The sequence below is a fragment of the Cupressus sempervirens genome, chromosome 5 (genome assembly GCF_028749045.1).
Source record: "Cupressus sempervirens isolate cs-2001-9-10 chromosome 5, ASM2874904v1, whole genome shotgun sequence".
NCBI lineage: Eukaryota > Viridiplantae > Streptophyta > Pinopsida > Cupressales > Cupressaceae > Cupressus > Cupressus sempervirens.
In genome coordinates, this window is record NC_143122.1 from 753,987,720 (window position 1) to 754,010,299 (window position 22,580).

Here is a 22,580-nt window from a genome sequence, read left to right on the forward strand (position 1 = left end):
GTTATATACATGGTGTTTGATATTAATTTATGATGATATCATTTATATTTACAACTAAATGTGACATTTTAAATTTACAACACGTGCATATTTGACATATTTCATATTAGCATGATTTAGCTAGCCATTTACATTTATAGTAGACATATATGATATTTTGATTAGTTATGTGACCATTTACATTTATGGTTGACATATTTGATTTTTCATTAGATATATGACCATTTACATTTATAGTTGACATATATGATTTTTTCATGAGTTATGTGACCATGTTAATATGTAATTGATATATTTGATATTACATTTAGAATATATTTTAGGTGAATGTGGAAACATGTTTTTTAAATATCTCCTACATTTTTATTTAAATGATTGTTAATATGTGAGAAATTTACATGTTCTATAAATTAATGAAAATATGTGTTACATAAATTTCTAGTGTGTTGTAAAAGTGTATAACAAATGTAAATGTAAATAGAAATAAATACATTATTTTTTAGACAATTGTTAATGTGTAATAAGTTTACATGTTCTATAAATTAATGAAAATACATCTTACATAATTTTCTAGGTGTTTTGTAAAAGTGTATAAATATTGAAAAAATAAAAATATGTATAACTATTGAAAAACAATTTATGTCTATATAAATTTCAAATATTTTTATTAGTCATTAAACCTATCTACCAATTAGGAAGTTGCTAATACATATGGTCAAGATCCTATTTATCTTTAATAATCTCCAACAACTTTTCATGCACCTTGATATCTAACCTCCACTTTGGTTTGCTACATTCTTTTTTCTGGCAAAATGTCAAACTAAATGTTTGTGTTTAAAACCAAGTGGCTATAATGTAGAAATTTTTGTGTAGTCATGTATTCAATAAATTTAACCCCATTGTGGACAATTTTTGTCTGTTGATAATAGGTGCCTACAAAATAAGATTTGTACTTCATTTCATATTCTTAATAATATAGAAAATAAATAATTATTTACAATTGATCTTTCACTCTCTAATTAGTTATACACATCTCATAAGAAGATAATCTATACAATATATAACAACTGAACCAGTTGGATATGACTGGTTATCATCATTTGTACATGGTTCAGTCAACTTGATTTTTTCTTTTGTGCATCTAAGTAAATAATAATGCGCACCTTCGACATTTTGATCATCCACATACACAACAAAGATGTCACCTATTAATGTATAAAAATAATGGAAATTTTAAATAAAAAAATATGAAGACAAATAAATATAAAAATGAAACATGTTTGTAGAAACTCGCCTAGAACAACTAAATTAGAAACATGTTCATAATCATTTGAATACATAGGATTATGAATATCTATTTCATTGCCATATTCTTCATAAGGGGTACTTCTGATTATGTTTGTCCATGTCCATTCAAAGACATAGCTATTCACAATATTCTTGCATTGACCCATTGCATTTTTTTGAATAGAGACGTCACAAAAATATTATTTTTCTCTTACTTGAATTACTGGAGGTTTGTGTTGTCCAATAGTCATCAGTTGATACAATATTCTAATTTGAACAATGGGTTGACAATTGTATGGATTTGATTGATCAATATCTATAACACATTAAATTGGCAAGTATCTATGTCAATAATCAAAATATTAAAGTAATCATGTCAAAGAAAAATAGAAATCTCACATTTCACTTCCCAAAAAAAATGCTTATTATATGTTGTATGAAAAGGAGAAAAATGAGATTTGTAGCATTCAACAACTTGATTTTCTTTGTCTATTGTTGCACCTATATAGGAAATAAAATTGTATCAATTTTAACAAAATATAAAACAATTATCTAGCAGATGGTTAGGGTATGTGCAGGATCATGGTGTGCCAAAAAGTGGCGATCTGAAAAATATGTAGTTTTGAAATGCCTAAAAGAATTTCAAAATCTATTCCAACTTTTTTCCCACCCATCCTGATACTAAATGAAAACAATTAATACCTTTATAATTCCTACTATATCTTTCGATACCAACCTTATATGGTCATCATTAAAACATCTCGAAAATGTGTTTTTTGCATGTTCTTATGTGTTTTTTACTTCAAGCATGTAGCTGACGACTTTTCTTAAACCAAAATTTGATGTAATGAAAAGGGTTTCTTAAGAATGTTCTTAGCTTTTCATAAATGTAAGGTTTGTCAAATTACGAGTTCAATAAGTAATTATTACTTATTTTCTAATGGAGTTAACTGCAAAGTGCTGATTGACATACTAGTTGAAAAATAGCTATAACATTCAAACCGTATAAGATTTGTGAAATCCAAAAGATGTATCACATTCTATGCTTCGACTAGTATAAGCAAAAAAAAAAAACTTAATTTTGATTTTTTTTGAACTAGTTAAGGTGGTCAGACACAGGAATTTTTTAATTCTAAAAATAGTATAGTAGAAAATTCATAATTAATTAATTATTTGGAATAAAAATTCCCAAAAATATGTGTCACATCTAGGCATGAGTCTACTTTTTATATCTAAAATTATATTTAAAAATATTATCATTTCATTATGATTAAGGTGGTCAGACATACACCTACTTTTTATTTTCGCCCTAAAATTTTTGTAGTACTGCATTAAAATCCAAACTTTTGACCAATCAAATATTTTTTTCTCCAGATAAGGCCTAGTATTTAAGAAACTAGATTCAATTTCCTACAGATTATTTTCTTACAACTTTTTGATATAAAGTCTAGAACCATTTTAAAATTAAGTGTCAATTTGACATAACCCTAATTTGTTGGTTTTTCACTGCCACTTAAGGCCATAGTTTGGTACACCATGATCCTGCACATACCCATCATATATATTAGATTTTATTGGTAGGTAACAATACTATACCTAAAAGTTCATGTTGGCAAAGTGCAATCTTTACACATGCTCCTACTCCATCATGCTCTCCTTTTTCATGACCACTTTCAAAGAAGTTCCAAAGAAACTTAACATTATGTCTCGCATGTTGTGTTTCAAGCCAATTCAATGTTTTTGTAGACTTAAATTTCCTTAGGAAAAGAATAAAAATAAATTTATGAGTAATAAATCTATATATAATCAATTGTTTAGTTAATTAAATATGTGCATGAAATTTTAAAGTTTAATTTTCAAATACACACATGTACCAACTGTTGAGATAATAGGTGTTGCACACATTGCATAAAATTATTATATTATAATTTTTTATGTAATATTGCACCTAGATGGATGTGCAACATGTAAAGATTCCCATGAGATGTACTTGATGAGTTGTATTGTAACATTGTGACCATATTTCATGTATTTATTTAATATTGGGAAAAAGAAATAAATTTTTATGTAATACCACTTGGTGGTTTTGTGGGACTTGCTACAATATAAGTAGCCACAAGGGTATTTGTTGATGTGTGGAGATAGAAGACTGAAAGGGAAAGAGTTGAGTAGGACAAGGCTTGATAGGTTAGCCAAGGGAGTATTTGTTAAGGTTGGAAGCCTAGCATGCGATGTGTGGATTCATACTTGTTCACATGGATTACTTAGTTGTGGTTTGTTTGATAAAATTGATTAATTGTGTATTCCATTTGATGTCACACAAATGTCATATCATTATCAGTTAGTATATGTCGAGATCATTTGGGTATCAAAGATAGTTTTCTGTGGCTATTAAGCACTACAAAGTTTACCTAGTTTAGTAGGAAGTGTTTATCAAGTTCACTCGATTGCCAAAAGAAAGACTGTGGATGATGAATGCTAAGTGAGCACACTCAATTAATGAAAGAAATGTTGGATGGAACTAGTGCTAATCGAGCTCACTCAGTTATCAAAGGAATTTAAGTAAAAGTACAAAGTTGTGTCAGCTTACAAGATGACTTATTAGAATGACTAAATTTGAGAATTTCTATCTAAAATTTAATTTTTTACAAATGTATGATCTAGATAAATTCATTCTAGCTAAGTTATATCTGGTCTCACACTTTTTCAATTGGAAATATCTATTAAATGCATCCTTTACACTAGTTTGTATCCAATTACTAATGAAATAAAATTATTTCAAAAAAGTAGTGTTCCAATAAATCTTACCTTTTTAAAGATTTTTTTTAATAACATATAAATATCATTTCATAGATCTTAGAGTCAAGAATATTCTCATGTAGATTTTATAATTTTATAATTAGACATAGTATATTGAAATTGAAAAATTCCACAACCATGTATTTTAATACTCAAAAAAATGTTTGTTTTGAGAAAGAAAAAAATATTAAATCATATAAAAATAATCTCATCATTATATGACATTCTAGAAGAGAGAGTCCTCTTCTAGAATGTATAATTTTTCTCTTGGTTAGAATAGATTTGTTTTGAAAATTATGGTTAGAGATGAAAACTATTGATTTAAGGTGAGTTAAATCCTTATAAAAGAGAAAATACAGTTCTAAAGCTAATTTTTATTTTTGATTGTTCTAGATACATATGTTATCTATAACATAGTATTAGATCAAAGGGAAATATATTTATTTTCATATAGTTTTGTGGTGGGAACTAGACCCCTAACTTTCTATGTTTTTCAACACCTGAAAAATTGTCTATAAGAATTACAAAAATATATAAATTCTTATTCCAAATAATTATTAAAAATTATAATACTAAAATTTTATCCCTTTCTACACATTTAATTATTTTACTTCATTTCCAAATTCAAAATAATAATACCAATTTTATCTCATTGAAGGTGAATAGTTATTCTTTTGTTAGCCTTTTCCTTTACAAAAGGGTGACACAAGTTTGTGCTTTTACCCATTTGCTAGTATGCAATGTTCTTCAAGCTTCACTTGGTTAACATAGGAAAATTTCTTCTGACTTAGTGTCTACTGAGCAAGGTTGGCTATCAAAAGATTTTTTTATTTTGGCATATTGTTTTTAATTTATTTATCTATTGATTCTAGCTAACTGAGGCAATGAATATTAATTATTCTAAGTTGTATTCTAGTCAACTTGACAATGTGAATAATATAAGTAGAAGGTCAAGTTGTGGGATAGAGTGTCTAAAGTGGTATGTGAATCCATTGAAGATTTTATAAATGCTTAGAGGAAGAATATCTAAAAATAAGAAAAATGTGTTTTTGGAGCTAAAAGGACACATTTGATTAGGAAAGATTAGGTCCAAGTCAAAATAGAGAATTTTAACCAGTAATTCAGTTGCATCAAAATTAGGTCCATTCATTGTTACTCTTTGACCATTATAGTAGTGATCTAAATCTCTTAAGAAAGCTGGTTTAACAACAATTTGTAAATCCTCTAACAAGGTGGTAGTTCTATTGAATTATCTAAATACCTCTAACAAGGCCATTCCTAACAGGGTGATTGAATCTTCTAATAGGGTCACACCTAATATGTGTTTTGTAGCCTTTAACAAGGTTGGCTCTAATAGGGATCACTTCAAAAGAGTGAAAATTTGTAACTAGTTGCAATTGGCAGTTTTTTCCAAATTGAGTTTCCACATTAAATCTTGGTTTCAAATGTGTTCACTCTATTTATTTCTATGCTTTCAATTAAGTTAAAGTAATGATAATAAAAAATAACATCTTAAGATCTACAAAGTTAATTCATTAACAAGTATATTTTGTACTTACTAAGTTGCAACATTTCTTCTGTGTATGACGAGCATCAACAGTATTTAATTTTTCAAAGTTTATTTAGTACTGACATCTAAGAGATCTAGGGTTTATTTTTGTTAGTGTAAATAAGTATTTACTATTTACAGTTAAGTTTACTTAGGTTAATGCATTATTTTCATATTTATTTATTAGTCACCGAGGAGTTTGTGGACTCTTGTGAGTTGTCATGATGACATCATAAGGGTCTGCACCTCTTTTAAGCACATGTTGTCTACAACGTAGGAATCTTCTACACACATATGACACTTCATCATTCTTATCCATTTATCTAGAATTTTGGATAAGGTGCTTAGTTGTCAATACTTATCTTATCTCCTGGTTGTTTCTAAACACATTCTAGGTGCTTCCTGAGAGGCCTTTATATATAGACACTCCTAGTGTGTTTGTACATTCATTACATGTATTACATGTTTGAGATAATATATTCTCATTGATCATACTCTTTGGTCTACATTTGTGCTTGTGTTGAGTTCTAAGGTCTTGGAGGAATCTTGCGTTAAGGAAGATTCTTATATGGTATCAAAGCTCTTGGAGAATTCATTTTCGCAAGCCATTCAAGACCTTCAGCTTGCTTCATTACCATAGCCTGACTCTAGAGTATCACAGAAATTGGGAGTGTCTAGTAGTGGATTTGACCTCACCATTACATCTAGAATTTTAATTTTGTGAAAATCGGCTATATAGATGCCCACCCAGCCATAGTTGATTGTGAGGCAATTTTTTTGCAAACTGGCACCTAAAGGACTGATTTGCAATTTTGGTATGATCATTTTAGATCTATATATTTATTTTTTAGATCTGTATTTTTTTTATTTGCATCTCTACTATTCTTTTTGGATCTGCATTATTTTCCAATTTTTTTTGGCCATCTGGCAATAGGAGAGAGTTTTTTTTAGGTGAAGATTGGTGCTTGCTAGTGTAAATCAAATATTTGCATCACATTCAGAAGGTCAAAAAAACCCCAAATCAGATTTTGTTTCATCCAAATTAGACATTCGAGGCAAAATCTAGAGCCTTTTGGTTTTTGGACGCACGACCGTGGTTCAGGAAAAATAATAGCAACAACAATTTTCAAATAGTGATATCTTCCTCATACGAACTCCTTTTTGCAATTTTTTTTTTTTTTGTTTTGAGGTAGAATTTTATGATATACAGATTGGTTCAGGTGGTTTGAGATCTTTGTTCCTAATTTTTTTTGTAAGTCAAAAAATCTTATTTTTTGCCACTTCAAATTCTTAGTACGGACTCATCTAGACACATAATCGGGTTCCATTTTTTTTGAAAGTGCATTTTTTTTGTTTACTTTCCAAATCTACAATCAAATTATATGTTTTGTGGACAAAACTACTGCTTTCAAAAATAGACCCTAAATTGGCAAGTGGCTATCAGGTGCCCAAATCATTCATTAGGGGGGTTTCTTTGGTTCTCTTTGATTTCTTTGGAGGTTTTATTGATTGATCCATCATGGAAGAGTTAGATTTGATCTATTTGACCCCAAACAACTATCATGAATGGATTCAACTTGTTGCCAAATATCTCAATCAACACAATGCACTACCATATGTGCCCAATCTTGAGTATAATGTTGATCAAATTGACTTTATTTGGCCTACTCTCTTTCGCCATATGGAGTATAAAATTCTAAAAAAAAATTCAAAATTAAGTCATCTGATCCATATGTTTTTTGGATGTATCTTTGGGAGCACTATGGAGATCCAGCCATTTCTCCATTCCCAAAAGGTCTTCTACCTCCAATTGCAGTTGACTCCTCTCTAGATGAGATCACACCTCCAGCTCCTGTTGCTCCTACTGATCTTGTTTTAGCTATAGATGCTTCAAACTCAGTGTAGTAGGAGCATTTATGTCTTCCTACTCTACCTTAATGTGAGGACTCCCCTTTAGACATTGCACAATTGTTCATGGAGTCTCACATTGAAGATGTGGGAGACATTATTGATGACATCCATCTTCTTTTTGAGGTAGATACTTCATCATTTTTTGCAGTGATAGATTCATGTACTTCAGCACTGTAGGGTGTTTGTGTAAATAACAATTTACTATTTACACTTACTTAAGTTTACTTAGGTTAATGCATTATTTTCATATTTATTTATTAGTCACCTAGGAGTTTATGCACTCTTGTGAGTTGTCATGATGACATCATAGGAGTCTACACCTCTTTTAAGCACATGTTTTCTACAACACAAGAATCTTCTACACACATATGACACTTCTTCATTCTTATCCATTCATCTAGAATGTTGGATAAGGTGATTAGTTGTCAATACTTATGTTATCTCCTGGTTGTTTCTAGACACATTCTTTGTGCTTCTTGAGAGGCCTTTATATATAGGCACTCCTAGTGTGTTTGTACATGCATTACATGTATTACATGTTTGAGATAATATATTCTCATTGATCATACTCTTTTGTCTACATTTATGCTTGTGTTCAGTTCTATGGTCTTTGGTGAATCTTGCCCTAAGGTAGATTCTTACAATTTTTGTAGTAACTGATTCACCCCTCCCTTGTTAGTTACTCCTCTTATATTCCCAATAGTGATTATGGATTTGAAGGTTTCCATGGTTGTATTGCAATGGTATTTTGTCTGAATAATACATGAGATGGATGGTTTAGGAGGTTGGGTTTTTTTCCCCCTCAATCAAGGATAACTTTAGTGGCTAATATTTGCCAATTGGGTAATCTCACTAACAAAGGACACCAAATTTGGATAACATTTTTACACTTTTAGGATGTCCATGTCACCTACACTTAACCAAAATTGCGTCCCATGATTAGGCTAGTCGGTAATGAATGGTCTTATTCATCTACAATTTCCAAGGATTGTCTTAATGAATGGTCATATTCACCAATCTTTGGTAAAACTTTATGTTTGCTTACAGATTAAGTCTACAGATATAACAAGTGTTTCTATTCCAAAGACTTTTCATGCAACTTTTTATCGTTTATCACTTTAGTTCGAAATAGATTTGAATGGGGATACATATCTTTATTTTGGGGAATCTTTTTAAAATTTGATATAATTTTAAAAGTTTATTTGGAAATAGGGTATAGGCCATTGATTTAGGATCATCCAATGATTATAAACAATAAGGGCATTGCCCCCTTAGTGATATCAATAATTTGGCAGGAAATCATAATAGGGAAAGTGGGCTAAATTTGAGCTCAAAGTTTGATAATTAATTAGGATCCATGGGTATGTGCAGGATCATGGTGTACTAAAAGGTGGCAATCTAAAAACTCTGTAGTTCTGAAATATTTGAAACCATTTCAAAATCTTTTTCAACTTTTTTTCCATCCACCCTGATACTAAATGAAAACAATTAATATCTTTATAAGGTCTACTATATCTTTTGATACCAAACCTATATGGTCAACTTTAAAAACATCCTAAACATGTGCTCTCGGCCTATTTTTATGTGATTTTTACTTCAAACATGTAGCTAACAACTTTTTTTCCACCAAAATTTGATGAAATGGAAAGGATTTCTAAAAAACTTTCTTGTCTTTCCATAAATGTAAGGTTTGCCAAATTATGAGTTAAGTAAGTAATTATTACTTATTTTCTAATGAAGTTACATATAAAGTGCTGACTAACACACTACTTGAAAAATAACTATAACTTTCAAATGGTACAACATTTTTTAAATCCAAAAGATGCATCACATTCTATGTTTCTTCTACTATAAGGAAAAAAATGAAAAATTGAAGTTTTCAAAGTTTTGAGTTAGTTAAGGTGATACCAAAGTCAAAAATTAATTATTACTTATTTATTTAGAATAAAAAATACCCAAAAATATGTATCACATCCAGGCATGAGCCTACTACATATATCTATAATATTAGTAAAAATTATTATCATTTGATTTTGATTAAGGTGGTCAAACATACATCTACTTATTTTTGTTCTAAAATATTTGTAATATTGCATTAAAATTCAAAATTTTGATTGATCAATTTTTATATTTTTTAAGATAAGTCCTAGTAGTTTAGAAACTAGACTTAATTTTCTAGAGCTTATTTTCTCTCAACTTTTTGATATAAAGTTAATAACAAATAGAAAATTGCACGTCAAGTTGACATAACCCTGATTTTCTAAATTTTTTATTGCCAGTTAAGAGCATAGTTTGGTTGACCATGATCCTGCACATACTCCCATATAATAATTAAAATAATAATTAAAAAATCATAGTTTCTAGGTATGTGTACTTATATCTATGATTTTCATCAATAATGAAAGATCGCCAAGATTTTATAGAATTTTTATATGATAGAAAAAATGCCAATAAAATTAATTTTTTTGGTACTTAAAAATAAAAATTTGCCAATAGAATTCCCCCCCCCCCCCCCCCCCTTGAACTAATGTTCAATTCACCATAATTTTATACCTTTTTATAAAGGGTGATTTTTAAAAGCTATCCCTGCCCTCAATGATAGTTTCCCAGGGTATATCTTGTGTCACATTTTTGTGGGTATGTTGTTTATTCTATTACATGTGGATTTTAATTGCATGTTTATTTTAGATCTATTATGGGTTATGTGGAAATGATTATATTCTTTGTTGCAAGTTTCCTTACAAGTGGTATTGCAGCCATGGTTTTATTATTGTAGCCCTAGATTGAATCAATGGAAATGCATGAGAGGATAAAATAAATGGAAAGATATATGAGTTGTTTATTGAATATATAATGGTTTTTGGTTTGTTGTTATGATGAGATGTTCGTAGATTTTGGGCATCTGAAATTATTGGTCAAAAGGTGATGTAGGAGCATCCAAAGGTATAAGGGAAATCCTGTGTCACCCAAAAAAAATTGTACTTAGACTTAGTTTCTGTTTCATGTCTTTTCATTTTTGGATACCCATTTGGGTCAAATAAGGTTCCAACTCTCACAGTTCCACTATCCGCGTGTTTGAAAATCCTAAAAAAATAGGAGCATGCAATTTGGCCATCATTTTGGTGACCTAGAAGGTGTGAATTGGCCAGATGAATATAATTGTGATTTAGAGCATTCCAAAAAAAGAATCAGGTCAAAAGGCCCCACGGTTTGAAAGTTATTGCAGTTTTTCGGGTTTTGGAGACCCCCTAAGAATGCTTTGAAGTTAGGTTAGGGGCATTAAATGACCTCAAAAAGGGTCAAAAAATGGGGGACGAGCAAAGCTGGTCCATAGTGCTATAGAGCGCTTTGAGAGCTTTCTGAAAATGTAAACGGTTCATCAATCGGAGCTACAGTTCAAAAGTTATGCCTCCCGAAAGTTCGGTTACCATTTTTGGATTCTTCTAGATTTGCACCGACTTCTAACACAGCTTCCGGAACCTTCTATTTGGTCAGTGGATGCCTACGAGAACTTTCTAGAATTTACTCCTAGTCCTTAACCCTCTGGGGTCTATTTAAGGAGATTTTTGGCATTGTAAAAGGCAGTTCAGAGTGGAGTTTGAGAGGAGGTACTAAAAGGAGAAATTATCTCCAGATTTATGCTATTGTAAGCCCTTAGGGCATGTTTTGAAGTTTATTTTCTCTGCACTATTTGTACTAGCTTATTTTCATAGTTAATATAATTTTCCCTTTCTGTTGGTTCCATTCTATTCTTGGGTCGTGTCCCCATCAAGTGGTATCAAAGCGGGTTTTCCTGAGTGTGTAGACAGAACGTCGACTGTGAGGCAGTTTGCACCAGGACTGTGTGGTTATGGGTTCAAGTTAGAAGATGCCTCCATGAAGAGAGCATGGTGGAAGGGCCAGAGCTATTAATCCTTAGGAGGTTAGAGCCCTCCAAAGGCAGGTGCAGGCATTGCAAGAGGAGCTTCGTAGAGGAGCAAATGTTGCCGCAGGTGACAACAGTGAGGATGACAATGAAGAAGAAGCAATGGGACCAGAAGAGGAATTTGATAGGGAAGTTCTAAATACTATAGAGGAAATACTTTTTAGGGCCATTACTAAGTTTGGGAAAAGACCTACAATTGAAGTGGGTGTATTTTCAGAAAATCTAAAACTAGATGAGTTGATCAATTGGATCAATGAACTGGAAGAATACTTTGAAAATGAGGATATCAGGGACCCAGATCGGGTTAAGTTTGCAAAGGCCAAACTGAAAGGCCATGCCAAAATTTGGAGGCAAGAGGTTCAATTGGAAAGAAACAGAAGAGGAAAGGAGAAGATCACAAGATGGGATCACATGGTGGACAAATTGAAGAAGCAATTCATTCCTATGGACTACGAGCTTGATCTGTTTAAGAAGATGCATGGGTAAAAGCAAGTAGGAAGATCAGTCCAAGAATATATAGAGGAGTTTTACCAACTCTTGATTAGAGTGGGGCATGCAGAAGTAAATAAGGAGAAGGTTGCTTGTTATATTAGTTGGTTGCGACCTAGCATCCAGGAGGAATTAAGTCTCGTAAGAATGACCAACGTTGAAGAGGCATACCAGTTTGCCCTACGAGTTGAAGAGAAGCTGAATAAAAGGTTTGAAGGAAGACAAAGAGGGTACAGTCAAGGAGGAAGGGGAAGCAGTAGATCATCTCAAGGCTGCAATGAAACCCAAAAGAAAAATGAAGATGTGGGTACTAGCAAAAACCAGAGGAATGAGGGTTTCAACCGCTCCCATGATCAAGACTTTGGAAATCAAAGAGGAAGAGGTAGAGGATGTGGACAAGGAAGATGAGGCTTTCGTGGAACCTATTTCCATTGCAATGAAGAAGGTCATCATGCCTTTGAATTCCCTCAACAACAAGGAAGGACAGATAGGAGAGCTGAGGGCCAGGCTAGGGTTGCTCATGTGGATGAGGATGCACAATCATCACATTCAAAGGATGTAGAAAGAGGAGAGACCTTGGTAAATGAAAGAGTCCTACTAAGTGGTGAGAATGAACTAGGACAATGAAGGAGTTTTTTCCGTACCAGATGCAAGTGTGAGGATAAATGTTGTGACGTGATCATTGATGGTGGTAGCACTGATAACTTGGTATTAGAAGAGATGGTCTCTAAGCTGAAGCTCAAGAGGGAGAAACATCCCTAGCCCTATCAGATTTCTTGGGTAAAAGATGATCATAAGGTCTTGGTAAGTGAACAATGTTTAGTAAAATTCAAAATTGGGAGTTACAATGATGAAGTTCTCTGTGATGTTATTTCGATGGATGTTTGCCATCCATTGTTGGGTAGACCATGGCAGTTTGATAGACATGTAATACATGATGGAAATGCAAACACATACTCTCTGACAAAGGATGGGGTTCACCACAAATTGAAGACCATGAAAAAGGAAGGTGAAAAGGTATGTAGCAGTGCTAGGATTTGTCTTGTTGATGGAAGGAAGTTTTTAGATGGCATGAAACATCAGCATATGTGCTATGCTTTAATTCCTTGGAAAGATAAAGAAGGTAGTAGTGAAATACCATTTGAAGTTTCAGATTTACTAGGGGAATTTGGAGATATTATCTCTGATAATGTTCCAGATGGATTGCCACCAGTAAGGCAAATTAGTCATTAGATAGATCTAATTCCAGGAGCTAGTTTGCCTAACAAGGCTGCTCACAGGATGACTCCTACTGAAACAGAGGAGCTAAATAGACAGATTCAAGAGCTGTTGAGGAAGGGCTTGATTCAAAAGAGCCTGTGCAGTACTTGCAGTACTCGCACCAAAGAAGGATGGAGAGTGGAGGATGTGTATAGATTCTCGAGCTATAAATAGGTTCACCATCAAGTACCGGTTTCCTTTGCCAAGGATGGATGATATTATGGACTGCTTGAGTGGAGCTCAGTATTTCACAAAGATAGATCTAAAGAGTGGTTATCATCAGATACAGATTCAAGAAGGAGGTGAGTGGAAAACAGCCTTCAAGAACAAGGAGGGTCTTTATGAGTGGTTAGTCATGCCCTTTGGATTGACGAATGCCCAAAGCACCTTCATGTGGCTCATGAATGAGGTACTTAAGAAGTTCTTGGGAAAATTTGTTATTGTCTATTTGGATGATATTTTAATTTTCAGCAAGACTTTGGAAGAACATTTACTACATATTTGTAGTGTCCTTGAAAGGCTAAGGGAAGAGAAACTGTTAATTAATCTAAAGAAGTGTGTCTTTGCAAAAAGGGAGTTAGTCTATTTGGGATTTGTTATATCACCTGAAGGTCTCAAAATGGATCCAAAGAAGGTAAAAGCCATCTTGGAATGGCCTACTCCAAGGACTGCTACTAAGGTAAGATCATTTCATGGTCTGGTTAGTTTTTACAGGAAGTTTATTAAGAATTTCAGTGGCATATGTGCACCCCTAACTGATACAATAAGAGGGGATAGAAAAGAGTTCAAATGAATTCTAGTAGCTGCGAGAAGTTTTGAATTGCTGAAGAAGAAGGTGACTGAACAGCCTGTGTTGGCACTTCCAAATTTTAGAAAAGTGTTCCAGGTGGATTGTGATGCTAGTGGTAGAGCTTTTTGAGGTTGTATTAAGCCAAGAAGGTAAGCCTATTGCATATTTTAGTGAAAAATTGAATGATGCAAAGAAGAAGTATTTTGTTTATGATCAAGAGTTCTATGCAATAGTTCAGGCCTTAAAGAAATGGAGGCATTATTTATTTTCAAAGGAATTTGTTTTGTATACTAATCATTAGACATTACAGTACCTAAATAGCCAAGGTAACTTGAATCAGAGGCATATGAAGTGGGTACAATTCTTGCAGAGTTATACATTTGTGTTGAAGCATAGAAGTGGAAAATCTAACAGGGTTGTAGATGCACTAAGTAGGAGACGGTCACTGCTTACAGTAATGCAGGTTGAAGGAGTTGCTTTTGATGAACTCAAGAATTTGTACCTCGAGAATCTTGATTTTGCTGAAGCATGGAAAGCTTGTAAAGAGCCTGTTGTTGTAGATAGAACCAAGTGGTTAGACTGTTTGATTCAAGATGGCATGTTGTTCAAAGGTAGTCAATTGTGCATTCCAAGGAGTTCCATGAGGGAAAATCTGATTAAGGAGAAACATAGTGGAGGGATGGCAGGACATTTTGGTCAAGATAAGACCATTACCATTCTCAGAGAACATTATTTTTGGCCTCAAATTTCACAGGATATGAAGAAGTTTGTACAGAGTTGCCAAGTTTGTCAAGTTGCCAAGGGGTTTAGTCACAATACTAGCCTATATCAGCCATTGGTTGTTCCATCAAGGCCATGGGAGGACATAAGTATGGATTTTGTTCTTGGATTGCCAAGGACACAAAGGGGTAATGACTCAGTATTCGTGGTGGTTGATATGTTCTCCAAAATGGCACATTTCATTCTATGCCACAAAACTCATGATGTTGTCCATATTGCAGACTTGTTTTTCAAAGAGGTGGTAAGACTACATGGTCTTCCAAGGAGTATAGTTTCTGACAGAGATACTAAATTTGTGGGGTATTTTTGGATGACATTGTGAAAGAAGTTGAGAACAGTCCTAAAATTCAGTTCCATGCATCACCCATAGATTGATGGTCAAACAGAAGTGGTAAATAGAAGTTTGGGAAATTTTTTGAGATGTTTAGTTGGGGATAAGCCTAAGGGAAGGGATTTGATTCTACCACAGGCAGAGTTTTCTTATAATAACTCCGTAAATAGGAGTACTGGAAAATCACAATTTCAAATTGTATATGGGAGTAGCCCAAGGACTGCACCAGAGCTGAGGAAGATAGAACAAGAGGAGAGGACAAGTGCTGAAGCTGAAGAATTTGCTAAACATATCAAGCGTCTACATGAGGAGGTTCAAGCACACATTAACAAGATGAATCAAGAATATAAAGCTAGGGCTGATCAAAGGAGAAGACATAAGGAATTCCAAGTAGGGGATCTAGTCATGGTGCACTTACAAAAAGAAAGATTTCCAGCCGGTACTTACAATAAACTAAAAATGAAGAAATTTGGCCGTTGCAAAATTTTGAAGAAACATGACTCAAGAAATGCATATGAAGTGGAGCTACCAGATGGTATTCACATTTCTCCCATTTTCAACATGGCTGATTTAACAGAGTATCATGATGATGGTGTAGATGATGAGCTGGTGTTAGAGCCATGTCCAATTCCTGCTTCTAAGAAGGAGGAGATAGAAAACATTCTAGATCATTGTGTGGGTAGGAGTACCAAAAACAGGCAGTATGAAGAGTATTTGGTCAAATGGAAAGGACGACCGATCGAGGACTCAACTTGGATTTCAGCAGCTGAGGTTTCCCATTTGGGATTTCCTCTACAATCCATAAAGTGACAGGGTCACTTTTCAATCTACCCTGGGTGTCTGATGCAGGAGCATCCAGAGGTATAAGGGCAATCCTATGTCACCCAAAAAAAATTGTACTTAGACTTAGTTTCTATTTCTTGTCTTTTCATTTTTGGATACCCATTTGGGTCAAATAAAGGTTCCAACTCTCAGAGTTCCACTATCAGTGTGTTTGAAAATCTTGAAAAAATAGGAGCATGCAATTTGGCCATCATTTTGGTGACCTAGAAGGTGTGAATAGGCTAGATGAATATAATTGTGATTTAGAGCATTCCAGAAAAAGAATCAGGTCAAAAGGCCCCACAGTTTGAAAGTTATTGCAGTTTTTTCGGGTTTTGGAGACCCCCTAAGAATGCTTTGAAGTTAGGTTAGGGGCATTAAATGACTTCAAAAAGGGTCAAAAAATGGGGGAAAAGTGAAACTAGTCCACAGGGCTATAGAGCGCTTTGAGAGCTTTTTGAAAATGTAAACGGTTCGACAATCGGAGCTACTGTTCAAAAGTTATGCCTCTCGGAAGTTCGGTTACCATTTTTGGAATCTTCTAAATTTGCACTGACTTCTAATGCAGCTTCTAGAACCTTCTATTTGGTCGGTGGATGCCTACTAGCACTTTCTAGAATGTACTCCTAGTCCTTAACCCTCCGAGGTCTATTTAAGGAGATTTCTAGCATTGTAAAAGGCAGTTCGGAGTGGAGTTTGAGAGGAGGTACTAAAAGGAGAAATTATCTCTAGATTTATGCTATTGTAAGCCCTTAGGGCATGTTTTGAAGTTTATTTTCTTTGCACTGTTTGTACTAGCTTATTTTCTCAGTTAATATAATTTTCCCTTTCTATTGGTTCCATTCTGTTCTTGGGTCGTGTCCCCATCAAGTGGTATCAGAGCGAGTTTTCTTGAGTGTGTAGACAGAACGCCGACTGTGAGGCAGTTTGCACCAGGACTGTGTGGTTGTGGGTTCGAGTTAGAAGATGGCTCCATAAAGAGAGTGTGGTGGAAGGTCTAGAGCTATTAATCCTAAGGAGGTTAGAGCCCTCCAAAGGCAGGTGCAGGCATTGCAAGAGGAGCTTCGTAGAGGAGCAAATGTTGCTGCAGGTGACAACGGTGAGGATGACAATGAAGAAAAAGCAATGGGACCAGAAGAAGAATTTGACGGGGAAGTTATAAATCCTATAGAGGAAAGGCTTTTTAGGGCCATTACTAAGTTCGGGAAAAGACCTACAATTGAAGTGGGTGTATTTTCAAGAAATCTAAAACCAGATGAGTTGATCGATTAGATCAATGAACTGGAAGAATACTTTGAGTATGAGGATATCAGGGACCCAGATAGGGTTAAGTTTGCAAAGGCCAAACTAAAAGGCCATGCCAAAATCTGGTGGCAAGAGGTTCAATTGGAAAGAAATAGAAGAGGAAAGGAGAAGATCACAAGATGGGATCACATGGTGGAAAAATTGAAGAAGTAGTTCATTCCTGTGGACTATGAGCTTGATCTATTTAAGAAGATGCATGGGTTAAAGCAAGCAGGAAGATCAGTCCAAGAATATACAGAGGAGTTTTATCGACTCTTGATTAGAGCGGGGCATGTAGAAGCAAATAAGGAGAAGGTTTCTCATTATATCAGTGGGTTGCGACCTAGCATCCAAGAGGAATTAAGTCTTGTAAGAATGACCAGCATTGAAAAGGCATACCAGTTTTCCCTACGAGTTGAAGAGAAGCTGAATAAAAGGTTTGAAGGAAGAAAAAGAGGGTGTAGTCAAGGAGGAAGGGGAAGCGGTAGATCATCTAGAGGCCGCAATGAAACCCAAAAGAAAAATGAAGATGTGGGTACTAGCAGAAACCAGAGGAATGAGGGTTTCAACCGCTCCCATGATCAAGACTTTGGAAATCAAAGAGGAAGAGGTAGAGGACATGGAAAAGGAAGAGGAGGCTTTCGTGGAACCTATTTCCATTGCAATGAAGAAGGTCATCATGCCTTTGAATGCCCTCAACAACAAGGAAGGACAGATAGGAGAGCTGAGGGCCAAGCTAGGGTTGCTCATGTGGATGAGGATGCACAATCATCACATTTAGAGGATGCAGAAAGAGGAGAGACCTTGGTAAATGAAAGAGTCCTACTAAGTGGTGAGAATGAACTAGGACAACAAAGGAGTTTGTTTTGTACCAGATGCAAGTTTGAGGATAAATGTTGTGACGTGATCATTGATGGTGGTAGCACTGATAACTTGGTATCAGAAGAGATGGTCTCTAAGCTAAAGCTCAAGAGGGACAAACATCCCCAGCCCTATCAGATTTCTTGGGTAAAAGATGATCATAAGGTCCTGGTAAGTGAATAATGTTTAGTAAAATTCAAAATTGGGAGTTACCATGATGAAGTTCTCTGTGATGTTATTTTGATGGATGTTTTCCATCTATTGTTGGGTAGACCATGGAAGTTTGATAAAAATGTAATTCATGATGGACATGCAAACACATACTCTCTGACAAAGGATGGACTTCGCCACAAATTGAAGCCCATGAAAAAGGAAGGTGAAAAGGTATGTAGCAGTGCTAGGATTTGTCTTGTTGATGGAAGGAAGTTTTTAGATGGCATGAGACATCAGCATATGTGCTATGCTTTGATTCCTAGGAAAGATAAAGAAGGTAGTAGTGAAATACCATTTGAAGTTTCAGATTTACTAGAGGAATTTAGAGATATTATCTCTGATAATGTTCTAGATGGATTGCCACCGGTAAGGAAAATTAATCATCAGATAGATCTGATTCCAGGAGCTAGTTTGCCTAACAAGGCTGCTCACAGGATGACTCCTACTGAAACAGAGGAGCTAAATAGATAGATTCAAGAGCTGTTGAGGAAGGGCTTGATTCGAGAGAGCTTGAGTCCATGTGCAGTACCTACAGTAATCACACCAAAGAAAGATGGAGAGTGGAGGATGTGTACAGATTCTCGAGCTATAAATAGTATCACCATCAATTACCGATTTCCTTTGCCAAGGATGGATGATATTATGGACTACTCGAGTGGAGCTCAGTACTTCACAAAGACAGATCTAAAGAGTGGTTATCATCAGATACAAATTCGAGAAGGAGATGAGTGGAAAACAACCTTCAAGACCAAGGAGGGTCTTTATGAGTGGTTAGTCGTGCCCTTTGGATTGACGAACGCCCCAAGCACCTTAATGCTGCTCATGAATGAGGTACTTAAGAAGTTCTTGGGAAAATTTGTTATTGTCTATTTGGATGATATTTTAATTTTCAGCAAGACTTTGGAAGAACATTTACTGAATATTTGTAGTGTCCTTGAAAGGCTAAGGGAAGAGAAACTGTTAATTAATCTAAATAAGTGTATCTTTGCAAAAAGGGAGTTAGTCTATTTGGGATTTGTTATATCACCTGAAGGTCTCAAAATGGATACAGAGAAGGCAAAAGCCATCTTGGAATGGCCTACTCCAAGGACTGCTACTGAGGTAAGATCATTTCATGGTCTGGTTAGTTTTTACAGGAAGTTTATTAAGAATTTCAGTGGCATATGTGCACCCCTAAATGATACAATAAGAGGGGATAGAAAAGAGTTCAAATGAACTGCAGCAGCTGCGAGAAGTTTTGAATTGCTGAAGAAGAAGGTGACTGAACAACCTGTGTTGGCACTTCCCAATTCGAGAAAAGTGTTCTAGGTGGATTGTGATGCTAGTGGTAGCACTATCGGGGCTGTATTAAGTCAAGAAGGTAAGCCTATTGCATATTTTAGTGAAAAAATGAATGATGCAAAGAAGAAGTATTCTGTTTATGATCAAGAGTTCTATGCAATAGTTCAGGCCTTAAAGAAATGGAGGGATTATTTATTGCGAAAGGAAATTTTTTTGTATACTGATCATCAAGCATTACAGTACCTAAATAGCCAAGGTAAATTGAATCAGAGGCATATGAAGTGGGTACAATTCTTGAAGAGTTATACATTTGTGTTGAAGCATAGAAGTGGAAAATCTAATAGGGTTGTGGATGCACTAAGTAGGAGACAGTCACTGCTTACAGTAATGCTGGTTTAAGTAGTTGGGTTTGATGAACTCAAGAATTTGTACCCCAAGGATCCTGATTTTGCTGAAGCATGGAAAGCTTGTAAAGAGCCTGTTGCTGTAGATAGAACCAAGTGGTTAGACTATTTGATTCAGGATGGCATGTTGTTCAAAGGTAGTCAATTGTGCATTGCAAGGAGTTCCATGAGGGAAAATCTGATTAAGGAGAAACATAGTGGAGGGATGGCAGGACATTTTGGTCGAGATAAGACCATTGCCATTCTCAGAGAACATTATTTTTGGCCTCAAATTTCATAGGATGTGAAGAAGTTTGTACAAAGTTGACAAGTTTGTCAAGTTGCCAAGGGGTTTAGTCACAATACTGGCCTATATCAGCCATTGCCTATTCCATCAAGGCCATGGGAGGACATAAGTATGGATTTTGTTCTTGGACTACCAAGGACACAAAGCGGTAATGACTCAGTATTCGTGGTGGTTGATAGGTTCTCCAAAATGGCACATTTCATTCCATGCCACAAAACTCATGATGTTGGCCATATTGCAAACTTGTTTTTCAAAGAGGTGGTAAGACGACATGGTCTTCCAAGGAGTATAGTTTTTGACAGAGATACTAAATTTGTGGGGTATTTCTGGAGGACATTGTGGAAGAAGTTGAGAACAGTCCTAAAATTTAGTTCCACGCATCACCCACAGACTGATGGTCAAACAGAAGTGGTAAATAGAAGTTTGTACAATTTGCTGAGATGTTTAGTTGGGGATAAGCCCAAGGGATGGGATTTGATTCTAACACAGGCAGAGTTTGCTTATAATAACTCCATAAATAGGAGTACTAGAAAATCACCATTCCAAATTGTATATGGGAGTAGTCCAAGGACTACACCAGAGCTGAGGAAGATAGAACAAGGGGAGAGGACAAGTGTTGGAGCTGAAGAATTTGCTGAACATATCAAGCGTCTACATGAGGAGGTTCAAGCACACATTACCAAGATGAATCAAGAATATAAAGCTAGGGCTGATCAAAGGAGAAGACATAAGGAATTCCAAGTGACTTAACTCCAATAATGCATGAACTAAGCTATTACACACATATAAATTCACATATACAAAATAAAACACATTACAATGAGGTTTGAATCTTTTCCACTGATTCAACCTTGGCTATGTCATATTTGTAGTAGTTTGAGCCTTAATTGCCCTTTAAACCCATGGTCAAATTCCTGTACACTAAACTCAAGCATCAGTAGTCCAAGAGAACCATGTAAATAGTAAGTACATAAGTGAAATAATCATTATCTCATTCAACATTAGACTTGCATATATTTCATCATCTAAATTTAACTTTCCCTTTCTCAATCATTTCAAATATAACCTTCAAAATATTAAAATATCAAAACTTACATATCACATTTTGACATTTGAGTTCCATACCTCATTCTTTTTAATTAAATTACTTTTTCTAATAATTTCCATGTAAAATGCTCAAAATACTATAACATCAAACTTTACTTATCAACATAGCATGGTCAATTTAATATTCTGAATAACTTCATAGTCTTTTTTTTTTTTTTTTAATCATTGCAACAAGATGCTAAATTTCACAATTATTGAATCCCTAGGTATGCAGGTTAGGTCTCAATGCATAACAAAATTTATCTTTTAACTCTAATTTCAACTTTAAACATTACATTCTTACATTACAAGCATTTCTACCATTCAATTTATATTAAAGCAATGTCAATAGCTTAAAACATGAATAGAGTCATTAAATGCATCAATTAGGTCATAATATGCAGAGGTAATTATGGATCATCAAAATGTAGATATCTAAATGACATAACCCTATAGTCTCAAAAGTGTATAAATACATAGGATTGAAATCACTGTAATGCAATTATCTTATTAGTACTGTGACGGATCGGGTGAGGCCTCACATCCTCCCCCCCTAGGCATGAACCTCCTCTTGGAGTTCATCAATTAGGTGTCAGTGTAACTGTGTTATTTCCTAGGTTACATTTACTAGAGCTGACCCACTTGAGTATTCTATGGTTGGTGCCAAGTAATCCGATCTTTACCTTACTAAGGTCTAATTATTAAATTTCTTATGTCCTTTCTTAGGGTCCTTAACATAACATGCATCTATGGTCTTAACCAATTTAACATACATTATATACCTATGGTAAAAGATGTTGGTCCATATTCCATAATTATGACATACAAAGGGTGGTGTCTTAGAAATCAATAGATAACTAGAAAGTTTACAGGTACTTTAATTCTCTAAATGGTTTGTCAAGGATCCTCCTTGGTATGGCCCTTTCAATACAATATTCTTACCAACACAATTCACAAGAAATTGCCTCAAAAGTACAAAAGGAACAACTTTACAGAAAACAACATAGATGCGGCCACATTGGTAAATCCCAAACAACACAAGACATGTCCCTGAGGCACAATGGGACCATCATCAAAAGAAAACTAGAAAAATAATAAGTGTCAAATTTTTGGTAAGCAAAACAAAAAAAAAATTGCAAAATTTGAACAAAAGACTAACAACATTTTATGTTGAATGACAATTTCACAAGCATGACATGGCCGTACCAAGGTTCGTTAATGT